The sequence below is a fragment of the Camelus bactrianus genome, chromosome 1 (assembly GCF_048773025.1).
Source record: "Camelus bactrianus isolate YW-2024 breed Bactrian camel chromosome 1, ASM4877302v1, whole genome shotgun sequence".
Taxonomy (NCBI): domain Eukaryota; kingdom Metazoa; phylum Chordata; class Mammalia; order Artiodactyla; family Camelidae; genus Camelus; species Camelus bactrianus.
The window spans coordinates 83,170,548-83,191,610 of record NC_133539.1 but is presented as its reverse complement, the minus strand read 5'-3'; the positions used below and the strand labels follow the sequence as shown (position 1 = coordinate 83,191,610).

The 21,063-nt window shown below is 38.7% G+C and overlaps 1 long non-coding RNA gene across 2 annotated transcripts in view; it reads left to right on the top strand.

Moving 5' to 3' along the window:
• The window catches only part of LOC123616016 (uncharacterized), a 31,129-nt gene that overhangs the window by 7,911 nt on the left and 2,155 nt on the right, over positions 1-21,063 (top strand). Inside the window, exons 2-3 of one of the 2 annotated variants that reach the window (XR_006723880.2) lie at positions 1,337-1,470; positions 10,230-10,323. This is a non-coding gene — a long non-coding RNA (uncharacterized LOC123616016). The remainder of the gene's footprint in view (positions 1-1,336; positions 1,471-10,229; positions 10,324-21,063) is intronic. The other variant, XR_006723877.2, reaches the window with a different exon arrangement.

The window sequence follows — 21,063 nt, the reverse complement described above, 5'->3', positions numbered from 1 at the left end:
GTGGTTTTTCACTTAGTCTCAGGTGTCTGCAGTGAACTTCATCCTAAACCTATGTCAGAGTAAGGGGCACCTGAGAAACAAACAAAGGGAAAGATCAGAAGACAATAACTTGTCTTATTTCTGTACTTATTTTGTGAATAAGGAACTCTCTGGCCTAAGACTCGGGGTTTGGATTTACTTTGAAAAGTATAGAATCACGTTTTAGAGTAGATTCTGCAAGCAGAACGATGTCTTACTACTGAGTCATACTGTCTGCGAGAACTAGAAAGGATTCTTTATATTTGCTGTTTGTGTGTTTTAAGTCTTCTAAATTTTCTTTCCCAAACCAATGGAGGCATACAAATGTTGCATTGTAAATGCACACAATGGTGTGAGCTAACCTGAAATAATATGACTCTTGTTGACTGTGACTTTAAAAAAAAAACATTTTCCCCCAGCAGCTGCTTCTGACTTCAGTTTTGAAACATTATTTCCATGCACATCCATGAATTATTTAGAATTCCTTAGTTTGTAACTCTTCTCTTCTCCTGCTGATTTTAATGCTACTTTTGAACTGTTGTCTTTAGAAAGATAAAGCATATATAAAACTGAATTCCAAATCAGCCCCTTATTTATGTAAAAAGAGTTCTCCATGAATGCTTTTACTTTCCAGATTGACTCTGTTGTTCAGTAAAGTGAATACATTGTTCATTAGAGTTTTAATGTAAACCAATGTAAAATGAGAGTTTAGGTAGGTACAGAATCTACAAATAAAATGGAAAACAGAAAAGAATAATTTTGCATTATAAGAATTGTGTCAGGAAACAGAAAAGTCACCAGCTTTTATCAAATTATGACTCATCAATGATGATCGAGCTCTCTAAAAAGTTTTCCTACCCACATTTTTCAAGTTAATCAAAGTTTGATTCTGGTATCTTTTAAACAAATATCCAAACACCTATTCTTTATTAATATGTAGCAGTCTTAATTTCTTCAGCAAAGAAAAAGGCATTAAAACATCACTTGCTGTCTAAAGAAAAAATTAAAAAATTAATCAGCTAATGTAAATATTTCCAACAAGGGTGAACATGCACAGGCTACCCTGTAGAACAACTGCCCCTGGATTTGGGGGAAAGGCAACACCACTTGGGTGAAACGGTGCTAAGAAGCCTGGAATGGGATCTGTCTTTCCAAATCAAAACTAGCTTTCTTTGCTTTCTCTTTGTCCTCTAGCCTATTCCTTTTTCCCCTTACTTTTCTTCATATGCCATTGAAGTTTCGGCCTTCTCACTATTCAATTCAAATGGAGCAGCTAGGACCAAGCAGAATTTTCTCTTTGATTTGAATTTTCATCCAGGTAATTTGCATCCTAGAGACGGAACACCATTTCTCAAAATAAGATCTGGCAACACTCAACTGTGGGGTTCAACTGCAGATGCCAAAAATGCAAGGTGCTGTGATGGAGTTTTATAGTGTCTAGTGGAAAAACTCGTAAGTGGAATTCTTTCTCCATCAACTTTCTTACATTAAAAAGATCGATTTTTAAAAATAAACTCAGGTTTATGGAAGAATCATCAAACACAAGGGCTTGGTTCCTTAAGGCAAAGTGTCTCAGTTAAGACACATTTTTACAATTTGCTTCTATTCCAAACGTTTGATCATTTTACTATGTTTGAGAGAGTTAAAAACTTTCTCTTCTGGTGCTTCTTGCATTCTCCAATAAATGTTGTTTATAAAAACTGTAAACAAATCTGACTGAATACATAAAATTACCATCTAAGAATAGAACCTAAAATAAGCATTTCCTAAAGAATTGTAAGGTGGTAGTATTGCAGACTCAGTAGAAACTAGGTTTTGGAAATTTGTCTTGACAGTCGAGCTATGAAAAAATATTCTAGACACACATTTCAATAACACACCAGATTTCTCGATGTCAGAAATTAATACAATGTAATAATAGAAAATATTTTAGAACATTATTAAAAGCAAAATAGGTAGATTTCATTTTAAAATTGCTATTAAATTTTAATTTGCATTATATTTTTAAGTTGACAAATTTTAAGGAACTCCACACGACACTCTGAAAATGAGTGTTGATGTACATATGAATTTTTTAAAAGGACACAGACTTCTCCCATGGTTTGGAAAATCACCTTAAGAAAATTCTTAACTTTATAGTTCAGTGTTGTCAGTAGTATTAAAATAATTTAAATTGAAACTTGTTAAACTAAAAAATTAACATTGTTAGATATTTTAGTGTTACTGAGTCAAAAATATTTATTGGTAAAAAGTTATTTTTTAGGTCTTTCCATTACAGAATGAAATAGTATAATATTCTTAGGGAAATAATTGACCTTTTTTTTCTCAGTAATATCGACTGGTGGGTACTCTCTCCCTGTTCCATCGTGTGAGCACAAACAGGAAACACAAAATACACTTTTCTAAACTAGTTTGAAATCTTTTTTCAAGAACTGGAACATATTTTGCATGTATGACTCTCAGCTGTTTGTTTGTTCTTAGACAGGATATAGCAGTAACTTCCTACAATTTTAACCCATTTGAAAAATATATTTATTCAAAAAAGTCTTAACGGCAAAAGATAAAACCAAGAATTACTGAAACATTTGAAGCGGGAACTTTGAAAACATATGGTTTTACACTTTTTGCAAGGAAATTGTGCTTTTTTTTCTCCAAATATCTTTGCAAATAACATAGAGCTCGTGATAAACAAAATGTATCTCGCAATAAAGGTCACATATTAAGTAGGCAGTTAACCCAAGGTTTAATATTTCCCATCTTTTCTAAATTTTTGGAAGTACTTTCAAATGTCAAAGAATAGCTCATTTATTTATATTTATATAATGTTTAAGAAAGGATAATGCACTTTTAGTTGAGAAATTACTTAAGTGAAGTTATACAACTTGTGACTAACACCGTGTGCTTTTGTTTGTAAGAGAAAAAATACGGTTACGTACATTGTTGGGATGTATTTATAGAGCATTTTTATTGTTAGGTTATGCTTTTAGAGCTTTAGGAACATTTGAGAACAATAATCAGTGGTGTGTAATGGTATTGTTAGTGGAGTCCTTTCTATTGAATTTTCAAGATGTTGTAAAATGAGATTATGTGAGTAGCACCTCTGGACACTTTTTCCCATCATTGTGTTGGTATCAATCGCTGACTTCCACCATTTCTCCGGGTATTAAATAGAAACACTGTTTCCCACTGCCTTGATTGGAGGGTTTATAATACATGACAGAACTGATAACCCTACTGAGATTAAGCATTGTAACCTTATGAAATCTAAATGAAACCTTCAGCTCCAGAGTGTCTCCAAGACAGGCATGAGAAGGTATAAGAAGTCTTTGATTTCTTATTTTGACAAAGCACTTCTCCCCCTAAGCATATCTGACCTAGAAGGAGAGTGAGAAGCCCCGTGTCTTCTTCAGTTTCCATCGGGGTCTGGCAGCCCTTCTATGGGCAGAAGCCACCTTTGCCAGATGCAGATGCTAACGCCTGGCTGCAGAAAGTGTGGCCCATGCTCACTTACTGCGGATGGATGGCCAGCACACACCAGATCAGTCTGCAATTGGCAGGGCTTGGAGTAGCTGGAAACTGAAGTATGTATGAACAACGAGCGTCTATTCCTGGCTCTGCCCCTGAAGTCATCTACAACTATGGAAAAAGCCTTCTCACATTTGCCTCTTAGTTTCCCACACACACAAAAAAGAAAACAAAATTTAACAACTGATCATTGACTCTCCTCTCTCTATAAGGATCTGGGATCGGATACTAACGTATCACTCAGTCTGATATACTAAGGGTGGTATAACAGTTCATCAGGCCTGGCTGCAGAGACCAACAGGTCTATTTCCCATTATCAATTTTTGCAAGGTTATTTAAGTAAATGTTCCGACAGAAGGTCATAGGTTTTTAATTTCCCATTTCAACATTTGCAAAACCAATAGATCTATATCCAATCATTGTCATTATAAAGATTTTTGTTACATTTTTATCATTCTCACTGGTTATGGGCAATGCCTCATGATCAGAAGTGTAGAAATTGAATACCCTTTACTCTATCCAGACTCTTCAAGAATGCAGCTATTTCAAAGTAGCCTTGGAGAGTGCTTTGTTAGCAGACAACTGCTACCTATACCTGAATTGCGTTTTAAAACTCTCCACCTCTCACTTACTGTCTTTAGGTATGTTGATCTTGCTTCCAAATCCACCAGATCCACCCAGTGTTCTCGTGGACTTAGACGCTTAGTTGCCACCCAGCTTCTATGAATTGCTGCCTGGTTTCTGGCTCAGGAATCCCCTTCCCTCTCTCAAAAATGTATGTTTTACAACTCATTTTGATACAGAGATGTCAGTTGACCCACTGGAAAGAATATAAGCTAAGGTGTGAGTAGCTGGTGACAACCTAATGCTGTAAAAGTGCATCTTCGTGTTGCCAGTTGACAGTGTTCGCAACCAAAGCAATCGTTTTTTCATATTTTTTTCTAGAAACTTACTTATGTTTTACAAAAAGTCTCAAATACAGAAATTTTTCTGAAAAAAAGATTTTTGTTGACTGCAGTTACAAAGCATAGCAACAGCCTTATGCTACAAGTTCTGAGCTTGCCAAATCATATATGAAGTATTTCATTTAATTCTACCTCATTAATCTAAAAGGATTGACAAATCATAAGATATTCAGATAAGTATGACAGAAGAGGGGAGAGGTCTGAAAATCAAATCAGGAGCAATTAAATTAACTATGGATGTTTTGTGTAGAGAAGAGAAGACTTGGAGATGAGACGCCCCCATGATCTGCAATGGACCGTGATCTCGGAGAGGAATTAGCCTTGCTCAGCATGGTTCCCAAGAACCACCTAAGTTACAGGAAGAAAGATGCAGCTCAGTGTATACAATAAAATTCTATATCCTATGGAGCAGTTAAAAATGAGAAACTTCTTTATGAAAATATCTGAGACAGGTACCAAATGGCTTCAGTTATCAAAATCTTACTCTAGAATAATTTTTTAAGTAGATTATTGAGAGAAAAAAGATAAGGAGTCACTTACAGAACTCAATTCAACGGCAGGCAGTGCAGTCGGGCTTCCTAGAAACCAAAATAGTATTAAGGCTCCTCTCCTCTCTTTCTCTCAGGAACCATACAGACATCTTTCTCTTTCTCTCTTTAAAACTATTACATTCATCTCTCTGCAAACCTATTACATTTTTCTCTCTGCAGAATTCATTGATCCTCGGAAATCTCTGGTTTCTGGGCCTCCCCAATTTCAGCTTGCGTGTCGCTCTGGTTTATCACAGCAACGACTCTGTTACCATCTCTGCATTCCCTTAGCAATCTAGGACCCAACAGCATCTCTGCCATTTCTGGGTTTTATGGTTCAAATTTTTCCAACAGGATTTTGTTGGTTCCCCTTGAGTCAATTTTCCCACACCTGATTCAATTTGTTGTGTTAAACATGTTTTTTCCAGGTACAAGACATTCAGCCAAGAGCTAGGACAAGGGGCAGATTCTTTTAGAGGAGCGTATAAGGGAGACAATCGCTAACTAACATCTCTAGAAGATGATAGTGGAAGTGAAGCAGAGACTGAATAATCATCTCCTGACATTAATATGACCTTACTTAGTCCATTACTATGTTCACCCTTAATGTCACCTTAGTCCAAGTCACCATTGTCTCTCACCTGAAACATTTCAAGTATTTCCTAAGTTGCATTGCAAACGCATCGTAAACCTATTTTCCACACTGCAGCTAGCACAAGTTTTCCAACCAGGTCTGATCATGTCATCATGTTTAAAACAAGACTCATCAGGCTCTAAGTTCAAAACCAAATATCCTTCAAGAATCCACACCTGGGTCTTGCCAACCTCTCTGGCCTCATCATATATCACTTTGCTACTTGCTCTCAGTGCTCCAGCCATACGGTTTACTTTTAAAAATGGAAATTTACCAAGTTCTGTATCCCCTCGGGACCTTTGAACTTGCTTCTTTGTGTACCAGGAACGCTTTGTTCTACCAGACTTCAGTTAAATAACTTCAACTCAAACTTCACATTTCAAATTAAGTATTCTGTCTTTGGGGAAGTCACCTCCATTGAATATGTGCTCCGTGGCACATATGATAATGAAATATGATAATGATAATGAAAGCTACTATTCTTACAACTTTCAGCTCAGCTGAATTCACTAGTTTGACGTCTGTTTTTCCCACCAGAGTATAAAATCAATGGGGACACCTGTTAAGGTCCAATGAGGACAGTACTTGACATAAAACATTATTCAGTAGATATTGTGGAGAAAAACAAATGATTTGGAGAGATCTAAATCCAATACCAGGCATTCTGAAGATGTGAAATTCTAACTTTCTTACGTTTTCAGAGACGATGAAAACTTCAAAGGTCTTAAAAACTTATAAATGTAGAGAAAGCAAGACACTTTGTGAAAACTTCTAAAATCAAAAACATACTTTAAAAAGTGTTAGATTATTTCTCCATGGAGAAGAAAAGCAATAAAAATTTTATGTGGGTTATGTTTGGCGTAACTAAACATTGATATAAAGACACATCAGAGTTGCAAAAAAAGTAAGATTTTAATTCTTTCAAGAAATTTATATATCGAGTACTTAATACATGCCAGGGACTATTCTGGATATTTTAGATATAGGGTGAAAAAAATAGAAAATAATCCTTGCCTTCAAGGAGTTTATATTCTAGTAAAATAGCATTGTTAATCAAATGTACAAAAATAGAAAAAAAGATGAATACAATGAAGTGTTCACCTAGACATGGCCAAAATTTTAAAACTTAAATATTTCTGAAGATGACTTATAAAACATTAGTGTTTTCTCTCCTATCCATTAGGGATAGGAGAATCTTCTAGATATTACATAGAGACACAAGGAAAAGATTTTGAATAAATGTTAAATCACGGGTGGTGGTAACCTTTTCATAGATTTACCAATTCAGAGATATATATCCAAATAGGTAAATATTATTTAAATTTGGATAACTTAAATATTTCAAAGCAACAAAAAGGCTAAGATTCTCATGCATCTCACACTAAATAATTCTACCAAGAAGGTGTACAAGGAATAAGTTAATTTTAGTGAGCCTGCCCCTCTTTGTTTCCTCTAACCCCCAGCTTGGCAGCAGGGAGATTACGGAGAGACTGAGATGCCTACCAGGCCCCAGATCAGATCGGTCGTGAGGGTACGTGAGAAGCTAGGTGCCAAGAGCTGGAAAGAAACCGTGGAAAAAGGGGTGATACGATATCTCTTTTAATCCCTTTTGTTTTAATTCCAAGAGATTCTATGTTGGTGCAAGGCAAACAATAGACTCTGTAGCAGCAAAGTTCACAGCACAATAAGTGCTCCAAAATGGATGTCAAAGCAAAAGGAAGTCGGGCCACTTGGAAAACAGAATGTTGCCTTTCGTCTTAAAATTCAAGCCAAATTTAACTCAGAGAAGACAATTCTGAACTTAACAGAGGTCTACAGCTTCTCACATTGCTTCTGTCAAAACCCACAGATACATCTAACAGAGGTCATCAATGTAATATCTGATGACACTAAGAAGTCCATTCATTCATTCATTTGGCAGACATGTATTGATGCCTACTGTAGCTATCAGGTACAGTTTAGGGCACTAAGGATAAAGAATGGAATGCAACAAACTCTGACCTTACACAGAGTACAAGCTAGTATGGGAGATAAACATAGCAAATAAATAAATACACTTCTAGTATAATGTCAGATAGTGACAGTGCTATGAAAGAAAATGTAACAGTGTAAGGAGGTAGAGGGCACTAAGAAGGGGCTTTTAGGATAAGATGGGCAGGTCTGACTTGTCTGTTTAGGTGTCATTTATGCTGCAGAGCAGTGAGCTAGGAGAAGCACGTTCAGAGACGTGTCGAGAGGGAGCTGGAGTTCAGATAATGAGCACGTTAAGGACCATGGTAGGATATTGTGGTGGTTTGGATATGAGTAATAGGAGGTGGTGAAAATAGCCAAGTTGTGGAGAGAGAGAGATAGAAAGAGAAAGTAGGTATCTTTCTATCTACCTATCCACCTATCTATTCAGGCTCACAAATAGAATTTTGGTGCTAGATCTCTGCTGTCCAATTGGCATTGAAGACCCCATTAAGGATGATAAAAGGAGCACCAGTGACACGTGACTTGCAGTACTAGTGCAATTGTTAAAGTGGTCACTGGTGGTGACCTTGGAACTGTGCTGCCTGACAACAACGGGGAGGAGAGGAGCCAAAATGATAACAGAAGCAAGATGGGAATTAATTATTGTGATGAGCACCAAGGTTGGTGAGGCAGGTGGGAGTGCATCTAATAGTTACTGAAATGCTTGCTTTTCACCTTTCGCAAGTGAATGGTGGAAGCTCAGGTCTGGGAACTGGGCAAAGCATGGATCCTAGAGGACGATGATAAACTATTGAAAGCTCAAACAAGTAGTAGCCCCGCTTACAGCTGCTGTGCCTGATCTGGTGTCTTTGCTGGAGCAGTTTAATAAAGCCTCAGATGCATTCAATAGGGCCGCTGACCTGGTAAGTGCATTCATTTCTAATCTCATCAGAAAGGAAGATCAGGAACAGTTCACATTCACTTGAGACAGTCAACAGTGTGAATGTATTATCTTGTCCTCAGAGTTATTTTAACTCTCTTATCCCCCGTCAGAGAATCATCCAAAAACCTGCACCACATATATATTCTGCAGAAAATGACATGGATCCAACATATTGATGATGTCATGTTAACTAGACAGAATAATCAAGTAGCAGCAAGTGTATTAGAGATCTTGGTAAGACACATGCCTTCCAGGTTGGAAATAAACCCAATGAAGATTAAGAGATCAGTCAATCAGTGAAGATCTTTGAGATGCAGTGTTCTGGGACACGTCAGAATTTCCCATCGGATATGTTCATAGATGGGTGAAGTCAAACCATTTATGCAGGCCCAAAATGAATGACAACTGTGCTACCGTCTCACGAATAGGTAGCACTGAAACAGATGGGTGATAGGAAGTGTGTCCAGTGAGAAGAGCTTTGGGCAGCATTCGTGGTCATCCTGCACACCAGATCACCCCCTTTGTATTAAAAAATTAGTAGTTCAGATTAGAACATATACAGCCTTGTAATTAATTTGATTGGTTATTCTGGACCCTGATGGAGAAAGACTGGCAAGTAAGGGACAGGGAGGTTTAGGGAAGAGGAATATGGATGGATTAATGTGAGTGGTCGTGAATACGAAGGTCTTTGTATCACATAATGTCACTCAAAAGACAGCATCTGGCAGAGAAGAGACTTTAAACAACAATATAGAAAAAATGACTCAGTGAGCTGACATCACCCTTCCTGTCATTGGCAGCACCCGTTCCTGCACAATACATGCAAGAACGGAATAAAAGCATGGGAGGGCGGAGGTACTGCACGGGACTGAGAGCACCAGCTTTCCCTCATTGAAGCTGATCTCACGACCACTGCCAAATGTCCAAAGTGCCATCAGTGCAGAATAACATTGAGCCCTCTGTATGGTACCATATTTCAAGGAAAATAATTTTGGTGGAAAGTTGCTAATATTGGACCACTTAACCTATACTCAACATATATTCTAACTATGGAGTTGCCTTTTTTGCTTGGGGGCTTCAACTAGCACCATGAGCTGAGGGCATGCAGAGTTTCATTACCAACATGAGATCCTACACAACATCACATTGGACTGACGGATACTCTACAGCAAAGGAAGTATGGCACTGGGCACAAGACCCTGGGACCCACTGGGCATATCCCACGCTACACCACCTAGCTGGCCTGACAGAATGATGGAAGAGGATAGTTAAGGGACCAGCTTGGAAATGATGCATTTAATACACAGAATACCTAAGTCCAAAATCTAAGGAGTAGAAATAGGAGTGGTCCCACTACAATGATTCAATGACCTGGGGATTTTTGTACCTTCCATACCTGCAGGTTTAGAGGCCTGCTTCCCAGAAGGAAGTACTTTCACAAGGAAACATTACATTAGACTTTAAGCCACAGCTACTGCCTAGTCACTTTGGGCTTGTCACATCAAGATACCGGCAGCAAGGAAAGAGATGATGATGCTAGCAGGGATAATTAACCCTGATCATCAGGAGAGGGAGAGCTGCCATCACACAGAGGAGGCCAGGAAGAATATGCTTGGTACTCATGTGCTCTATTTTGGTGTTTCTTGATATGTCTTTGTCAGTTTTGATGGTAAATGGAAAAGCACAGACCAAGAAAGTCATGGTGACCACAAGATCAGACCTCTGAGAGATGAGAGCCTGAGTCATCCTCACAAGGTAATTCACCTACACCAGCATATAGACTAAGGGGGTTTGAAGTGGGTGATAGAGGGGGGAGAAGAGGAATATCTGTTACAGCCTCAATACCAGCTTCAGCAGTAGCAGCTGTAGTCCGTCTTGCTAACAGTTTTTCCCAGGAAAAATATGTCCATCAGAATCATGAAGGAGCTACTCCCAGAAAATGGTTCTGAGCCATGCCAAGAGTGGTCTCTATGGAGGCTGTGATGTGCTATGTCCATTTCCCACTTCAGCACGAACCATTCAGTCCCTCAGATACTGGAAATTGCCCTCAGATGAAAGGAGCCACCTTACCCAAGACCATGTTCCCTTCTCAGGACCAGCCCTCATCCAATGACTGGTTGATGCCAGATATAAAAGACCAGCCCCTTGACACAATTTGGGACAACTCTAAAGGTCATCTTAGCTCCAAAGCACTTCACAAAATAGATTGAGGTCTTTGTTATAACCGCACCACAGTTCCATTCTTCTCCCCTGCTCTGGTCCTACCTCTTCCCTTCCAAAGGGACTGATTCCAAGAACTTGGAATAATAAACTTCCTGCATACAAATCTCCATTTCAAAGTCTTTCTCAGAGATCCCAACCTATACCACAGGATGAAGTATTATTATTATTATTATCATTATTATTAGGCACTTAGTATATGCTAATTTAATTTCACCCCCCCAAAAAAAATAAACTGTAAGGTTAACATTAAAGCCAACCTATTACAGTTGAGCAAAGTGAGACTTAGAGAAGTTAAATGCCTTATCAAACATCACACCGTCTATAACTGGTGGAGTCTGGGTCTGAACCAGCGCAGCAAACTTCTCAAACCTGTGCAGAATTTTATGAACATCTGAGTATTGCTATCAGAGGCAATCTCAGGAACAAAGATATAGCTACATAGGTGATAGATAGATAGATAGATAGATAGATAGATAGATAGATAGATAGATGAATAGACATAGATAAACGGCACAGAGTATTCCATAAAGGGTAGTAGTGAATGGTGACTGGCCATAAGGAGAGGTAGGAGGAAATAAAGCTGAAAAAGACAGAGAAGAGTTCAAATTGGGATAAGCCAAGAATGCCACAGGAGACAGGGCTTACCCTTAAACTGAAACAGTTTTGTAAAATTCTCAAATGATACTCTTATCCCCCCAAAGAAAAACCAATATGGCTTCTTGACAAAGGGAAAGCTAATGGAGAATTTACATGTGTCTCTTAATTCTGTTATATCTTTGCCAGGTATGAGAAAAGGCAGAGGGTGGAAGGAGAAGGGGATGGCAAGAGCATAAAAAGAAATCCCAAAGCCCCCTCTCCAGGGCTTCTGGGGCGAAGGTGCCAGTCGTGGAATGCCGCACTCCTACCCTCCTGTGTTTATTCAGCCCTGGGGCTGAGGTTTGCCTTGGAGTTGTAACCTTTATAAGGGGTTTGCTTAATGACAGAATTATTCAGCTGCATACCTCACCCCAATTAGAAATAGGCTGTTTGGATTCTAATTGGCCTTGACACAAGTCTGCTTAAAGAGATTCCCCAAGAATTATAGAGCTACTTTCAGAGTTTGACTTGGCCAGGAATGTGAAATGTAACACGGTTTTTTGAATTTTCTGCACTTACCATGAAACGACCAAGCCACAGGTATCAAACATGCTTTGTTTTTGTGTTATAATCACATTACAAATTGAACATTTCCACATGTGCAAGTTGGCAAATCTAAAATGAATGATTATGAAGATTGTAATTACATAGAATCAGGTATATGTGGCCGACATATTTTCACTCACACAAGAGTGTATTTTCTCGACTCCCTAGACATCCATGTATAGTGTGTTTATAGGATGTAAAACCATCATCCTATACATAAACCAAAAATGTGTATTTTTAAACAGTTATCGCCAGGTCGGGTGATAAGTCGGCATAATATTTGGAAGGTGCAAACACCAGGAAGGGATAGAGATCCTTAAGTTAACCATGAGGAAATGACTAACTATAATAGGTTGAAATCAAGAAGAATATAATTTGGACGAAATATCAAGAGGAGAAGAAAAAAAAAAAAAGCTTCCTGGCTACAATAACTGTTAGGCTATGAAATAATTCCTAAGGGAAGTGGAGATCTCTTCCTTACCCTGGGCTTTGGAAATGAGGCATGCACTCTTGGAGCCCCTTATAACAAGCCGTTTTGCTGGGGGGGAGAGGAAGGAGATCCTTTCTGTTTCTATTTTCTGTGACTTAATATTAAGGAAAAGTCTCAAAAATGATCATGTAATTACCCATTAAATGTTCACTGAACCACCTTCAAGCAAGATCTTGCGTTTACCTTGTAGTGAACGTTATGTCTCCAGTTCCTTCAGAGCCAAGAAAAACCCCACAGCCATGCAGTTTGTAGCAACTGGAATTTTTTTTATTCCAAACTTAGCTTGGTCTTGACGGCCACTTGGTGGTCTTGCTCTCATCTCTGAGCCCCTCTCCCTGCTACTGCGGGGGAGATTTTTCTAAGAAAAGCAACCATTTTCATTAGGATTTCTCTCCTCAGCCCCTTTCTCTCCACAGAGACTCAACCTTGACCACCTTCTCTCTACAGGGACTGCTTCTTAATTCCCAGAGAAAAATGAAAGCATAAAGCATGAGCTCTAGCAAACTCCCTCTCCACCGACAAATCCCCCCGTATCCATGTTTTCCCTCCCTTCCCGTGGAGGCCAAGGCCCTCTCTCTGTCCCTGCATCCTGACCCCAAGGGTCTCCTACAGGGACTTGCTCTGTCGATCACTCACTCTTTTCAAGCTCTCAACTATCCCCCAACCTTAGTTTCTTCCTCCACGCATGTAAATATGCTTTTGTTCACCCTTTATTTTGGGGGTGCTTCTCCGGTCATCTCTCTCGAAGGCAGACCACACTGTAGGGCCAAGGGGTAGCCATGGGGGGTTGTTGGCAGGGAAAGAGGCTCGGGTGGAATTTGGGCTGACAGGCTGGGTGGCCGTACATATGGTATGTTTGCAGGGTTCCTATGTATGGAGGTTGTGGGGTGGGAGCCAGATAGGGCTCCTGTAGGCTGGGAGGCTGGGGTTGCCCTCTCCAAACTACCACAGTCCAAAGCAGAACTCTGAGGAATCCAAGAGTTCAGAATTCAAGCCTGGCCTTTCCTTTGGTTATACAGGCACATTTGTCAGACAGTAGAACGTATTTAACAGTTTGTCTTATTGGTTCACAGCTTTTAGATACTAGACGTGTGGTATGTTTGCCTCCGTTGATACTCTGGCCTGGTCCTTGTTAACATAAAAGGTGTCTTGCCTCCAGCTACTGTAAGCTGGCTTCCCATATTCACCATTCTCTTGAAACATTTATTGTTAAAGTCATAGTTCTTTCCATTTGATGCTACTAGCCAATTGCTCCTCCAGACTCTCCTCCCTCAGCATCCCACGGCTGGCTCCCAGTTTCCTCCGTCCTCTCTGCCCTTTCCTGTTTGTCTTTCATGGGGGCTTAGCCCATCATCAGTCATCGAAATGGTAATATTTCCCAGAGTTCCGTCCTTGGGCTTACTTTCTTCTCATTCTACATTCTCCCCCGTCATATAGATTTTTAGTTCCAAATCTATAACTTACCTCAGTGGGTCTCAGACCCATTTTCCTATATCCAGACAATTCTATCCATTGAGCAGTTCTTATCTCTCATGCACCTCAGGTTTAAAGTGGCCAAAATTGAACGGGTTATTCATTCTCCACCCTTTTCACGCATGTCCCTCCCACTCCTTCCTCACTCCTGCAAATGGCACTACCTTTACCTGGTTCCCCAGACAAAACTCTGGGAGCTATACTCGAGTGTGCTTTTCTTCCTGTCCCATATCGAGTCCTTCACCAAGTGCTATTGACACTACTTCTTAAATCCCGATTGACTGCCAGTCCCTCCCCTTCATTCTTCCAGACAGTTCTTCGGAGATGCTTAGTTTTTAATAGATATCCACCACTTCTCCCATAGACGATTATAACTGTCCCCAGATTCAGTTTTTATCATGCTGAAGATGAGATCCGTAAGTGGTTATGAAATCCTTATAGTGGGTCATGATCAGCACCTTAAAAAAAAAAAAAAGAAGAAGAAATAGAATAGAATGGAATAGACTAGAATAGAAAATATCAGAGTGAAGTGCATGAGTTAAAGGAAAGTGCTGTTTACTGCAACCTTTGACTCACTTATATTTATGTATATACCTATTCATACATACAGATATGTAGGTGGTATGTATCACCTAGTATGGATTCTAACACCAGTTCCGGTGTGTGTGCTTAGAGGAAGGGGGAGGTTTCCCTACATTTCCAAGCAAGCCACACCAACCCAACAGCCGCTGGGCGTCCTGCAATTCAGCTCAACTCTGACACTGTCTACCCAGAAGGAGCATCAGGCCCCAGGGGTTAGACGCTCAGTCCCACAGGGGCGCTCCCCACTCCCACTTCAGAGGCTAGTCGCAAGTCCGTGTTGCCTGTGCTCCTGACCAACTGATTATAGATCGGAGAGTCCAACCGCCCCTTCCTCAGGCTTCATTAATTGGCTAGAGCAGCTCATGGAACTGAAAGAAACATTTTCCTCACTAGATCATCAGTTTGCTAGAAGGCTGTAACTCGGGCGCAGTCAGGTGAAAGCGACGCACAGAGCAAAGCGTGGGCGCAGGGCTTCCATGCCCTTTTTGAGTAGCCACTCCTCCCAAACCCCCACGTGGCGTGTTCACCAGCCTGGAGGCTCCCCAAACCCTGTGCCTTGGGGGTTTTGTGGAGGCTTCGTTACATAGGCATGATTGATTAAGTCATCAGCCACTGGTGATTGATTCAGCCTCCAGCCCTTCTCTCATCCTCCAAAGACAGGGGTGCGACTAAAATTTCCAACCCTTTAATCACATGGTTGGCTTCATTGGCAACCAGCCTACCATGCTAACTCATGGTTTTTTTTAGCATGGCATTATAAATGTCTTTAAAATATACGATCAGGCTTGTGATTTGAAAAATAAAGTTGCTGATGGTGCGAAGGGCTGATAGGTATATGAACAGACTGGAACCAGAGAAATCAGGCAGAATTCTACTTGATCAGCCAAAAGAAGACAAAAGATGAAGAGGATTAAAAAATGTAGAGCCAGTGAGAAAAAAAGGAGCAAGAAGGCACGGACCAGACACAGGAGAACGTAGTGAGGAGGGACTGACGGGCCTTGGTGAAAGAATCCATGTGGCCACTCAGGTGCAGGCAGGTGTTTCTATTAGATGATGCTGTGAACCAAACCATGGAGGAAACTTCCTGTTTTGCAGAGAACAGTGAGTTGAGTTTGTGCACTAATAAAACCATCTGAGGAGTCTTCAAAATACCGACAATCATTGAAGGATTCAGAGTGTAATAAATGATGAAAAACAAATTAGAGGAAATACATAAGATGTATGTATTAAATTAGAGTAAATATCAGTGGTTAAAACTATCAGAACATATCTTAAAAGTTTAGATATACGTAGAGATTTTAGGGCAAGTGTTACTTCCAGGAAAATAAGAGTTAATACAAAATAAAATGTAATGCATTGTAATGCATGGGTCAGCTATGAATAAAATTTAAAGAATCATATTAAAATACATTCATTATGATAAGTTTTAAACTCTTAATTTTGAGCTGTCTGGTACTTGTTATATAACTATACTGGCAAGATAAGGGGAAGGAGTGTGGAGGAATTATGTAGGACTGTTCAATTCTTATTTTTCATAGCAGGAATCTGAGGATAGCATCTAAAGCTGAACCAACTGATAAATAACAATAAAAGAATGGTATTTATAGATGAGTATTTAAGCACCTAAAAAGGCTTGAAATTGTGTGCATCTGAAAGCAGGAAAAGGGAATCAGACAAGAGGCCAACTGATTTTTTAAAAAATATTATTAATAATTTGATTTTGTACACATGATAATAACTAAACAATAAGCAGATTAAGGTACAACTCTATATGTATATATTTATATATGTATTTTAATGCACAAATAGAAAAGGGCACACATCATAAGTGCTACTTCAATGAATGAATGAACTCAATGAACACAGTGGACACTCCCAAATAACCATCACCCACGTTAAGAAAAAAACATATTCATACCCAGAAGTTCCTTTTTACACTCTCCACATCACTAACCCCTCCTTTCTCTACAGAAGTGATTCACTATCCTGTCTACTGCCATCATGGAACAGTATTACCTGTTTTTTTTTAACTTTATAGAAATCAAATAACAGAGTATGTATTCTTTTGCATCTAGCTTTTTTTAACTTAAAATTGTATTTGGTGAAATTTATCCACGTGGTTTCATGTAGTTGCAGTCTTTCATTTTTAATTCTATGTACTATTTTCTTATATACAAACACCAGAGTCATTGGTCTATTTGTTTATTCTACTGCTGATGGATACTTGAATCAGTTACAGTTTGGAGCTACTATGAATGATGCTGCTGTGAAGACCTTTGGATGGGAATTATGGTGCAGATGTGTACATATTTCTGTTGAGTAGCTGGAGCATATGGCATAGCATAGATTCAGTTTTCATAGGTAATGTTTGAGCAATTTTTCCAAAGAGGTTGTACCAATTTATGCTCCCACCAGCAATGTGTGAGAGTTACCATTTCTCTATGTCTTACCAACACTTGGTATTGCCAGTCTTTTTAATTTTATGTGTGTGAAGGACTATCACATTAAGTCTTTTTTTAATTGGTACTTCTTGATTTGTGAGGAAGTTGAATATTTAGATATCATCTTTTGTGAAGTACCTAAGCCTCTTGCTTATTTTTCTATTGAGATTGTCCATCTTTTTCTTATTGATTAGGAGGGGATGTGTGGATTACCATGAATCCATCACACATTCTGAAGACAAAATGTTCTACCTAATTATCCTTTTGGCTAGAATTTTTGCATACCATTTAAGAAAAAAATTTTACATTAAATTCATGAAGATATCCTAACTGTATGTCATGTCAAATTTTTGTTGTTTAGCTTTTTCTTCTAGGTATACAATTCAACTGGAATTAATTTTGTTTTTTTGGTATTATGTCAGGGAGGTGTCAATTCTTCCTAAATTAATTAGCAAATTGAATGACTCCCAGTTGAAATAAGTAAGTCAATAAGACTTTTTAAAAACTATATGAGTTAATTCTAAAATTCCTTTAAAAAATAAACAACTGGTAATGATCAGCAAATTTTGAAAAAGTTAAACAACTGCATGGGATTGACCCATTAGCTCTGTGGACTGTGCACTGAACAATTCCAGAGTGGGGTGAGGCGGTGGGCATCACTAACCCTGTAGTTTATATAAAAACTGGCCCTGAGAAGGAATTATGTGCAACCTACATGATTGTAGAGAACAGATTTGACACTACCATAAAACCTTCTAAAAAGCTATATTATAATAGTCTGTTATTGGCTTCTCAATACGTAGATTGATTAGTGGGAAGAGTGAAAGCCCCCAAAATAAAACAAAATTTGCATAGAAATCTAGTATATGAAAAGGTGGCATTTCAAATCAGATGTAAAAAATCGATTATTATTAAATTATGTTTGGGAAACTAAATATAATCTCCACCTTATACCATACAACAAAACAAACTTTTGGTGAAACAAAATATAATTTAAAAATAATCAGAGAGGGGAACTTCTCTCTACATATACACAAATGAAAAAAGAAAAGATCAATGAACTTCACTGAAAAAATAATCTCCTCAAAAGAGAAGTTAAAAATTAAAATTAATATCACTAATAAAAGACTGTTTACTTAAGTAAAGAGCTCCTTTGAAAACAAAACAAATAACTCTGGAGAAATACAGGCAAACAGTAGGAAAAGACAACTAAACAGATACCTTACCTAAGAACAAACAAACCATCACCAACAAAAAACTAATGGTCTTTAAACATAACAAAAGAGTCACACAAACTCACTCATAATGAAAGAAAGACACCATGTTTTGTCATTTTTAGATCGACAAAGACCAAGATACTGGATCGTTATGTTGGTATGGGGAAACAAACTCTCATACAATAATGATGAGAATATTAATTGGTGACAAGTCTTTAGGGATTAATCTAATGCCTATAATTTTTGACTTTGTAATTCTATGACTCTTTACCAGGATATTCATTAAAATGATATTTCCAGTAGTAAAATATGAGAAATGCCCTTAAGCATTCATTAGGAGATTATCAATCAGTCAAATTATGGTACAGTGGAATATTATGTACCTGAAAAGGGGGAAGAGAGGCAGGAGAGGAGAAGGAGAAAAAGAATGGAATTTTATTTAAATTTATATGCAACTATTTCTAAGAAAAAATTAAGTTCAAAGAATCCATATAGTATGCTACCATTTGTGGGAGAAATAAAGGGAGTAATATGCATGTCTTCTGGAAAGATATACAAGAATCGTAAAACAGGATTTGCATTTGTGAAGGGGAACGAGGTTGCTGGGATACAAGGGAAGAAAGAAAATTAATTTTCTTATTGTGCTCCCTTTTAAGAGGAGATATTACTTATGCAGAAAAGATGACTGAAATAACTTACTAATGAAAATTAAAACGATAAAAGCCAGAAGGGATTATAGTAGCATATGAATTATGCACCAAGTGTTGCATATGCAACCTTCTTCCCCACTACGTGGTAGTTACTGCTCTTTCCCCATGGTCCTGCATTATTTTAATAACAAAACTACAGTCCTTATCCAAGTGTGTCAGGTTCAAGCCATGAACTTTTTCGCACTGTGCTTTCTCTTGCTACAACAACATATTTTACTGAGATTCTCTTTAAAGCCAACGGGATGGTGTCACATCCCACTAATCGACTTCTAATCCACCCGTCTTTTCACTTGCCCCTCTGCCTTCCCTCTCCACCCCCCCACACTCACACAAACCCATGTATGCACAGAAATGACTTTGTTTGGAAGGCAACCACCTACTGTGAAGTGACCCAGAACCTCTCACTGTTCCATGGATAATTGTAGGAAACCAACAAATAGTTTTCATGCTTAAGACATATGCGAGTAATTGGTCAAAGTTAAGTGGCATCCATCCTACTCTGCATAGCTGGACTGTTCATGCAACCCTCAACCCTTGCATTCCTCTGTAAACTGTTCTGCTTACACAGGCAGTATTCTAAGCACATGGAGCTATCTTAGGCTGTCTTCATGATCATATCCCAAATATTCAAAAGACAAGGAGCAGGAGACAGTTGATATAGAGAAATGTAATTGCTGGTTGATCAACAGGAAGGTGAAATAGCATTCCCTCATCACTAGGAGAGAAAAGTGACTGAGTTCACAGCCCTTGGGGACAGATGCAGCTGAGTGGGTTCCCAGTTCTTTTATTAACCCACTTTGTAATCTTGGATAAGTTTCTTAACTTCTTTAGCTTCAGTTTTCCAGATGATAAAATGGGAATAATAATAATACTGTCTATCTCATGGGCAGGATTGTTGTGATAGTTAAAAAAATGAAAGCATTATCCTCAGTGCTTGATACATACCAAGGTTTCAATAAATAGTAATTATTGCTTGAGTACTATTTGAATACCCCACAGGCCAAACCATCAGTGAGTCCTGATAGGCTCTCTGCTACAACCTGACCCAAATGGGACACTCCTTCACCTCTTTGCCCGATTACATTCTTTCACCACACATCTCAGGGTGTCCGAGTATCTTTACACTCTTCTCCCTCTAATTCTACACAGCTCACCCAGATGATTCATGGAGGACGTCCTTCCAACATCGAGGTCTGTATAGGAATGTCACAAGCTCAGAGAGGCTTGCCCCAATCAAACACCATTTTGTTTCATGTATCCTCCAGAGCCTAGAACAATGTTAAATACATATTTGCCCTTCAAAATACTCTGTGTTACATTGTATAATATCAGACAACTTAAAAAAAAGACCCATTAAAATGTTTTGATTGTATGCCGAGCATTTGCCACCTTCACCAATTATTTTCTATCATCTTCTTGATAAAGAAACAGAGGATCATGAGTTTTCACATCTTGCCCAGTATATTTTAAGAAATTGTTCTCATTTTAATTATTCTTTAATTTTTCATCCTACCTGAGAAGAAAATCTCCAGTTAAAGCTAGTATTTCTCTAACACATTTCTAACACTTCCTGACATTCCCCTTTTCTCAATTAAAAGCAAGTAGACAGAGACCACAGTCCTAGTGGGCAACAGTGTGGTATTCATCAGAGTTGGTCAGGTTCTGCTGTGGGTGAAAATCACACTCAAAGTCTCAGTGCCTGAACTGAACAAAAGTGTATTTCCTATCCACAGCTCATGTCCTAAAGGGTTGGTGTTCAGCAGGGAAACAAGGCTGTGCCATCATCACTCAGAGACCAGGGCTGGGGCACTACTGTCTCACAGCTGCATCCTCTGGAACCTGGAATTTTCTTCTGTGCCACGTCAGAGGATGGGAGTGAAGGGAACTGTGCATGGTCAATTAAATTATCTGTTGCAAGAGCACTGTGTGTGCCTTCCCCTTGCAGTCTGCTAGACAGAGCTAGTCACGTGGACCTCGCCAACAGGACATGTGCTTTTCCACAGGCCCAGGAAGGAGTCACATCGACTACAAGTATCTTGCTGGAATCTAACAATATTGCTGTAGTTTTTCGTTGTATTTATTTTTATGATTAAGTGATATTTATGAAAAGTGGGTTTCTATTTATATGTTCTTTTAAAATAAAATTATCGAAGTACAAAAAAGAAATCAAGATAAAG